This window comes from Gossypium hirsutum, chromosome A04 (genome assembly GCF_007990345.1).
Source record: "Gossypium hirsutum isolate 1008001.06 chromosome A04, Gossypium_hirsutum_v2.1, whole genome shotgun sequence".
NCBI classification, from domain to species: Eukaryota; Viridiplantae; Streptophyta; class Magnoliopsida; order Malvales; family Malvaceae; genus Gossypium; species Gossypium hirsutum.
The window spans coordinates 63,082,903-63,092,563 of record NC_053427.1 but is presented as its reverse complement, the minus strand read 5'-3'; the positions used below and the strand labels follow the sequence as shown (position 1 = coordinate 63,092,563).

Here is a 9,661-nt window from a genome sequence, read left to right as displayed (position 1 = left end):
ATAGTAACCGCGTCGAGGTTGAAAACACTGGCTGCTTTTTTTGGCTTTGCTCTCATGACTTGCCACTGATAATTATTCAGTGACATCTCTTCTATAAATTCATAAGCCTTTTCAAGTGTCTTATTATTAATAGTTCCACCAGCAGTTGCGTCAATCATCTGTCTAGTCGAAGGATTCAGGCCATTGTGAAAAGTTTAATCCTGTAGCCAAAGTGGTAACCCATGGTGAGGGCACCTTCTCAATAGATCCTTGTATCTCTCCCATGCATCATAGAGTGTTTCTAAATCCATCTGTACAAAAGAATAGATATCATTTCTTAATTTAGCCATTTTAACCAGTGGAAAGTATTTAAGTAAAAATTTTTCAGTTATTTGTTCCCAAGTAGTGATTGACCCTCGTGGTAACGAGTTCAACCACTGTTTAGCTATGTTCCTCAACAAAAAGGGAAACAACCGAAGGTGAATGGCATCGTCAGAAACACAATTGATCTTAAAAAGGTCGCAAAACTCCAGAAAATTAGCCAAATGAGCGTTTGGATCCTCGTCCTGCAAACCATCAAACTGAACAAACTGTTGTATCATTTGAATTGTGTTAGGTTTTAGTTCAAAATTATTTGCAGCAATAGCAGGTCTAACTATACTCGATTCAGTTCATGTTAAATTAGGTTTAGCATAGTCATACATAGTACGAGGAACAGGATTCTGATTTATTGGATCTGCAGCAACAATCGGAGGAAGCTGATTATTCTGATTTTTAGCCATCTCCTCAGTTGTGGTGTGAATATCATCCTCTTGCTCTAATTCTGTGTATCTTAAGCTTCACCTTATTTCTCTTCGGTTTCTGCGAGCTGTGTGATCGATCTCACTATCAAAAAGTAATGGTTCTGACGGGTTTCTTCTATCATAAACTATAAAAACCTGCTAGAAGGAAAAAAAATTTAGTAAGAAAAATCAAAATAAAATTTAAATTGCAATAAAATAAATGGCTAAAGTAATAAAAATTAAGTGTTCCTAATATCTTAGTTCCCCAGCAACAGCACCAAAAACTTGATTGACGTAAATCGCGATAAGTTTTAAATTTATGATTGATCGTACTTGAAAACTAGCTATTATCACAATGAAGGCAAGCGCACCTATCGAACAGTAGTATAGTTTATAGTAAAACCCGAATGTCGAACCCACATGAACTAAAAGTACTAGTATTAACTCTCTTTTTATTATCTAGCCTAAAAATAAAGGGGTTTGTTTTATCTAAATTAATTAACTAAACTAAGAATGCACAGGAAGAAAATTGGAGAAATACTTTTGGGAAAAAAACTGATTGATTTGAACAATACCCAAGAAAAAATCCACCTAGACTTTACTTGTTATTTGACTCTGAATCAGACGATTTATTCACTTGACTTGATCCGTAGAAATCTCTAAGTTATATTATTATCTCTCTCAAGACTAACAACGTCTAACCCTAGGTTGATTAATTGAAATCTCTTTCTAATTAAAACCCCTAGTGTTGCATTAACTCGATCTATAGATTCTCTTATTAGGTTTCAACCTAATCTGGCAAAATTATGTCACCCTATGTCTAGGGGTGCAATCAACTCCGCTTAATTATACCAGATATACTCTTAGACAAGGACTTTTGGTCCTCTGAATAAGCACATCAATACTTGAATCAATATCCTGGAATATTAAAGCAAGAATTAAGAACTCGTAATTAAGAGCAAGTCAAATATTTATCATATAATTCAGAAAATAATAACAAGATCCATCTTAGGTTTCATCCCCCTTAGGTATTAAGGGGATTTAGTTCATAAGTGTAAAAAAAAAATAATGATAACAAAACATAAAGAAACCCAAAAATCCCAAAGGAAATTAAAGGGAGATCTGGCTTTTGAGATGGATCAATCGGCTTTTTTCGAGTAATTCATTGCCTCCTATCTCGTGTGTCCTTTCTAGGTACCTCCTGGGGTGTTTATATAGGCTTTAGTATGCTTCAAAACCCTCAAGAGTGGCCTTTTCCGAATAGAACTAAACTTGGGATTGATAGGGACACACCCGTGTGATACGTCCGTGTGAGATGGTTTAGGTCGTGTTACAATCTGTTAAATAGACACGGGCGTGTGGTCTACCTGCGTGAGAAAGTCTAGGCCGTGTTGATTTCCCACGTTGACTCATTTTTTCCATTTTTGGACCGTTTCTCGTTCTTTTTACTCTCCTATGCTCATCTAAGTATAAGACATGCAATTAAAGGATTAAGAGCATCAAATTCCACAAATTTAATGATAATTCATCCAAAAATGTGCTTAAGCATGGGATAAAATATGTATAAATTACGACTTATCATTTACAATTCACTATAGCATCATGAAGTGTCAACTAATCCATGCCGAATATGACATCAAATTCATCAAACGACAATAACATCAAGTCAACCATAAAACAATGATCTCTAGTTATCAAAAGACATTTCTTACATACCTTATCAACTAAAACATGCTTGCCTAACGGGTTTGACACTTTAATCATAAATTCCGCAGACTCAACAAGCATATTCATGCTAGATACTAATTTCATGCACACATATGAATGAATAAAACTAGGGTGAATCAAGGCAATAACATAAGTGTCATAGAAAGAAAAAGTACCCGTAATCACATCGGGAGAAGATGCGTTCCCACGTGCATGTATAGCATAGGCCCTAGCCGGAGCTCTAGCTTCGAATCTCACTACCGTATCCCTCGTTACATTTTTACACCTAGCCCCATTACCATCATTTCTCGAGGGTCTTCCTTTTGTAGCCATACTACCCGGCCTTGTACTTCGAAATTTTTCTTTCTGACCATCTCAGGACAGTCTTTGATTTAATGGTCATAAGAACCACATCAAAAACAAGATTCATAACTCACCCTACACTTACCAAAATGACCTCTACCACATTGTTGGCACTCAAGTTTGAGAGCTCTATCATTACCCACACTAGCCACAGATGTAGCCTGAGATCTCAAACCCGAATTTTGCATCTTACAGTTTCTATACAAATGCCTAGCCAACACATGAGAATGAGAATACATATCTTTGGATTTCTTAAACTAATATGAAAATGACTTGCTCATCGGTCTCTTTTTTATATCTCTAGCCTTAGCTTCGGCTCTTCTCCTTTCCTTGGTTAGCTCCTCAACTTTACAAGCTCGATCAACAAGCACAACAAATTCCTTCAGCTCAAGAATACCCCCTAACACTCTAATGTTCTCATTAAGTCCATCTTCAAACCTTTTACACATTTTAGTCTCAACAGATACACATTTTCGAGCATATTTACTGAGCCAAACAAACTTTCTTTTGTACTCAGTAACTGACATGCAGCCTTGTTTCAAATTACACATTTTCGAGCATATTTACTGAGCCAAACAAACTTTCTTTTGTACTCAGTAACTGACATGCAGCCTTGTTTCAAATTGAGAAATTTCTTATGCTTCTGATCGATGAATCGTTCACTGATGTATTTCTTTTGGAACTTTTCTTGAAAGAATTCTCATGTGACCCTTTCTCTCGATACCACCAAAACTAGCGTTTTCCACCAATGATATGCCGCATCTTTCAACAAGGAAATAGCACACTTCAAATATTTATCAGGTGTGCAGGATAGCTCCTCGAATACCCGACTAAAATTCTCGAGCCAAAATTCTGCCCTTTCAGGATCATCTTTGGCATTGGCCCTAAACTCCTCGACTCCTTGCTTTCGAATTCTATCAACTAAGGTTTCATGGAACCTTATAAAATCCATACCTTAAGGCACTTGAGGTTCGGGTTGGGGATTTAAAGAGAGTGGAGGAGGTTGAACGTTCAGGTTCGTTCGAATGAACTCCATGTACCGGGCATCCATCATGTGGAGAAAGGCTTTTTGCCTCCTTCTCCTTTACTAACAATCGAGGGTTTCCTATCAGGCGGCACTACTCCTTCAGCGGGAGCAGGCGCGTTACTTTCAACATCATCCGTCACTACTCTATCATGATCCATTTACTATATGAAAACACATTTTTAAATCGTCAAGAGTCATCACACTATCATAATATATTTATTGCGTGTATAGCTAGACTCACACACATACTACGTTAGTCCGAGAACCGACTAAACCGTAACTTTAATACCACTAAATTTGACACTCTTTACCTGTATCTAAAGTCGGTACAAGGTTCAAGACATTACCAAACTTAAACATAAATAAACATAAAAAAATTGAGCCACAAAGTTCCATCCATATTTAAAAATTTTCAATCACATGCAATTTGTCCCTAATAAGGGTCTATAAAACTCGAAACATATATCGGAAGAGGTTCAACACTAAACCGAGAACTTTTAAAATCTTTTTAACACTTGGAAAATTTTCTTATTTTGGACGGTCACACGCTCATGTGGATAGGCCATGTAGTCACACATCCCCATGTGACATGGGACACGTTCATGTCCTTAGCCCATGTAAGTCTCTGACTATGATGTCATCAAGCAAATAAGGTCACACAACCAAGTTACACGCCCGTGTGCTGAAGCGGTGTGACGAATTAAATTCCAAAAATTTAGTGCAGACTTCATAGGGCTTGGGCATACACCCATGTCCTATAACCGTGTCCTTCACACGGCTGAGATTCACGGTCGTGCATCTGCCCGTGTGTTTACTACTGCACATTTTATTTTGCATAATTAGATAGCAGAGAACAGATAGCCAGATCACACGCTCATGAGGCAGACCGTGTGTCATACACGACCTGAAAAAATGCCCGTATGTCTAATCGTGTGGACAATTTCTAAGCTATTTTCCAAGCCATTTGCCACCTTTAAGCACTTACAGACTTAGATCCACTTCATGACATGCAATTTTACACCTTTAATCACTTAAACAAAGACATTCATGGTTAAATTATGACTTGACAATGTCAACATATCACCTATCCAAATTATTATACTTTCATATGGCATCCCACACCAATTTCATATTTGACTATTATCATTACTAACCTATTTTCAAGTTATACATTTGCACCACATTTATCATCAAACACATTAATCATATTTCATACACCCAACATACATGCCATCCATCACACTCATTAACCATAAACAACTATAACCACATTAAAACATAATCACATTTGCATGCATGCATCAATAATTAGGGTGACAACCCAAAATAATTAATATGAGCCACCTCTGATGGCCATATACAGAATAATCATAACAACATCATGAGCCAACACATTGGCTAATCAATATGACACATAACAAAAAAAACCAAGTCCCTGAACTAGCTTGGCGAAACTATAAGAGATGAAAAAGAAAGGGGGTAAACATAAAGCTTAGTAAGTTTACATGCAAATAAAAAGCAACTTAAACAAGCTTAAATCATGCATTTAACATAATGAACATATCAATTCTCATAAACTTATTCCTCATATATATAAATACATGTTCTTACCAGGAGCTCATCATATTTCATTCCATTCACATGAGTTCTATGTACCTGTGCCCACTAGCACATTATAACTTACTTTCGTGTCTTGATACAATCATTACGATTACTCATAGAACTTCTTTGAACTATCTGTTAAACACTCAGAATACTATCGGATACATCGGAAGTTTGCACCTAAATGCCTTATATGTAGCCAATGCTACTTTATATCTTAGATCACATGTTGCTCGTTTACGAGCTACTCACGAGTCTGCTCATATAGGTTGTCAGGTATCCGTAACACATGACAGACTACCTCACCATCAATAAAATATACGATACCAATACCCAGACGCCAAAACATGTGTCATATATATCACGGACTTAGACCATAACTCAATAAGTTCGGATGTTACATATATCATGAACTCAAACCAGAACTCAATGAGTGCAAATTACATAATTCCTAATGACATGTCACTTGTATCCTAACTATTCCTAAGGTTCAAACAGAATTTTTTGATACCACATTTCTGTTGAGCTTGCTCGTAATGTCGATTTCAATATTCATGGCACCAATCACATACTCATGAAATAATTAAAGTATATCTCATGATAAAATTTAGGCAATAAACACATAATACAACAACATATCAACTATGTAAGTATTTATCATACATGCAATATTAAAGCATTCAAAGTATGGTACATGTCGCATTATTTGCAAATGAACTTATCTTGGTGCAAAAATGATAGAAACGAGCCTAATCTTCATAAACTTTGTTTTTCCCTCGATCAAGACCCGAATCACGTTTTTCTTGATCTATAATACCAAATTCAACTTGTTCAATACATATATTATTCATATCGACCCATAACACATGCTTTGGTAAAATTATCTTTTTACTCCTAACTTTTCACTTATTTACACTTTAGTCCTTAGGCCCGTAAAATGAAATGCATGCAATTTCTTGGTTACCCAAGCCTAGCTGAATCATATTCTATCTCATATCAGCTCATATTTTCCTTTTTTTCACATTTTTACTACTCATTTTTATACCTTTTACAAACAAGCCCTTTTATGTGTTTTCACTAAATAAAAATCACTCAGTAAAAGATGCTTATCACACATCAAACATTCATATTCCTCCATTAAACATCAAAATACAATCATGTTACACATGGGTCAAATTTCATAGATGAACCCTAGCTCAAAATAATGGTAGAAATAACTAAATCGGTTGATGACAACTTTAAAAATATAAAGAACATTAAAAACGAGGGTAGTGAGTACTTACAATCAAGCTTGAAAAGATGAATAAACCCTAGCAATAGTGACCATTGGAATTTCGACACAAGAAAGGAGAAGATGGACAAATTTTGCTTTATTTTTCTCTTTTTATTCTTTTATTTTCCAAATACAAAAATGACCTTAAAGCTTTTCTTTCAATTTTTTCCTATTCATGCTCATTTTTGTCCAAAATTTTAGAACCTGGTCAAATTTCCATTTAAATACCTCTAATTAATAATCCAATACAATTTCATACTTAAAGCTTCTAAAATACAAGTTTTACAACTTATTCAATTTGGTCCCTAAAGTCAAATTGGACATTTTAGGGATAAAAATTCTTCATGAAAATTTTAAACAAACATGCAATCATGTTATGGACCACAAAAAAATCATAAAATAATTATTTTTATTTTAAATTTGTGGTCTCGAAACTACTATTTCGACTAGACCCTAATTTGGGATGTTACACACAAACGAAAAGTGAAGGCCTAATAGCCCAAAAGAGAGGAAGAAAAATTGGGATGATGTTTCTATAAAGGATCGTATATGAAGAGGGACTGTCCAAAGGTATCTTTAGTTTCTATTATCAAGAGGAATGATGAGCCGAAAGAGGCGGAGCTTGTTGAGAGAAAGACATTGAGGGTCAATTCGATGGTGCTCATTTCTAAGAAAAGAGATGGCAATGAAAGGTTGATATTTGTAGCCATTAACATTGCAAGTCAGAAGAGGAGCACTCTTATTGGTACGGGAGCTTCAGACTTGTTCATATCGAAAAAGGCTGCCAAGAAACTTGGTCTCTCGATTAAGTAAATCGAATAGGAAAATCAAGATGGTAAATTTCGAGGAGGCCCTAATTGTGGCAATAGTTCTAATGTGGAGCTATCAATCGGCAAATGAAAAGGCACGAAAGAATTTAAGGTAATCAATTAGATGATTACATTATGTATTTAGCTTGAACTTCTTTGACAGGATTCGGACATCTTTGTATCCATGGGCCGATCAAATTCATATTGCCACCGGTCAGTTATCAAAAATTATTGTGTCGGTGCATCGAGATATGAAAGTTAGGACAAAGGTGTTTTCGTCAATTCAACTAGTCAGGGATGTTCTGTATGGGAGGACCATTTACTCGATAGAACAGAATGCTACGAAGGCCCTTTCAAAAGTGTTAGTAGCACAAAAAAATGATATAAAACCTACAACATCGACTGTGAAGCCAACACTTTTGGGAAAGGCGAGTTGTGCATCGGGCTTCGAGAGAAAATGAGCGATGCAAAAACAGCCGAGACGAGTAAATGCTACGAGTATGGTACATTGCGAACACTTTAATATTATTTAAAATTTTGACTTGTTAGCTTGGCAAGGTCGTAGGGCTTTCAAAATTCATAATTAATGAGGCCAAAGGACTGTGGGCAATACGAAGCCAAAGTGTGAGAATCAAGGCGATTCAAAAGGGAACAAGTCAAAATTGGGGCAAATTAGAGCGGAAACTTCTTGCCAACAAGATGTACCAACAAGTGCAACTGTTCAAGTTAAGAAGCGATGGAAGCTAAGACAAAAATTTCAAAAGAAAGGACAACTCGATCGTAAGGCAAGTCAGGAAGAAGCCAAGGCAACAAGAGGGTTCACAAAAAGTGAATCAACTCAGTGCCATTCGAAAATCGTAATGAAGGCATCGCGATAATAGGCGGGGGAAATGTCACGGGCCAAAGTACAAAGTCCATGACCATGGCATAAAATGCGCCCTATGAAGGTCTGTCGATAAGATAGGAATCATTTAGCCCACGTGAACTGGCCCAATTCAAAGAACTGTTAAAGAAGCCTCTCAGATTGAAACATGGTGGCTTGATAATGAAAATATAACAACTTAGGTTATTTTGGTAACTAACTTTAGAAAATTGATAAGAATAATATCTTGTAAATATTTGAAATGGCATATCTTGTAAATCCCTAAAATCAAGTGATATGGTTAATCTCGTCCGTCGATGTAACTTAATCTTGTCCATCGATTTTGGATGAGCTTAATTATAAACAGAGAACCTCCCATTTACTTGTAAATCATTCCATTGTATGTTGAATTCTTAAGAGTAATAAAATTCTGAAAGCATTTACTCAAAACACCTTGTGTACATTCTTTTCTGTGGCTTTCTGTTGTTATTTGTAAGCTTCTTTTGGCATAAATCACTTCCACTCTACTAATTGGTGCCTTAGAGGAATTCTTAAGGAATTCTTACTTAAGCAAGCGCTGACTTAGGCGAGTTTGGACGAATAGATCGCCTAAAGCTGCATAGATCGCGAGACAAAAGATCTAATCTCGTGACACTAGAAACAAAGAACTCTCTTAAAGTTAAAATTTTACTTTAAAAAATTTAATAAATTTTGACAAAATATCCACGCTTGATGTGATTTATGTTTAACCTAAATTATATTAGAAAAAAAGAATAAAAGAATAAAATTCTAATAAAAAATACATCTAGCGGACAGTGAAACCCCAACTCCCATGTCATCTACTCATTTCAAATGGGTCATTGAACTCGACTTATGTCAAGTCATAATTTATTCAATCCCGTGATTAATTTTTTATTTCTAAAATATTATTTATTTTTATCAATTAAATTATTTTTCAATAGGTTTGTGATCATTTTACCGTATTAAAATATGTGAGTTAATAAATCTAATTATTTTGTTCAATAAAATTATGGTGGTTTATTAATTTAAACTTTATTTTGAACTTTAATTATTTAATCACTATCAAATAAATAATAATCGGATAACTAGAGACTACATGCACTATGAACAATAACACATGCAATACTTTTTTCTAATTCATCATATATTCACCTCACCTCACCGATTCAAATGCAAATCATGAAGATTGTACCATACTAACAGAAAGATCATTGAACATATATAATAGGACTTAAA

At 35.3% G+C, this 9,661-nt stretch overlaps 1 non-coding gene across 1 annotated transcript; it reads left to right on the top strand.

The window, feature by feature from the left end:
• Positions 1-216: 216 nt before the first annotated feature.
• Positions 217-323, top strand: LOC121228759 (small nucleolar RNA R71). Its single transcript, XR_005926334.1, has one exon. It is a non-coding gene; the product is annotated as a small nucleolar RNA R71 (small nucleolar RNA).
• Positions 324-9,661: the final 9,338 nt, after the last annotated feature.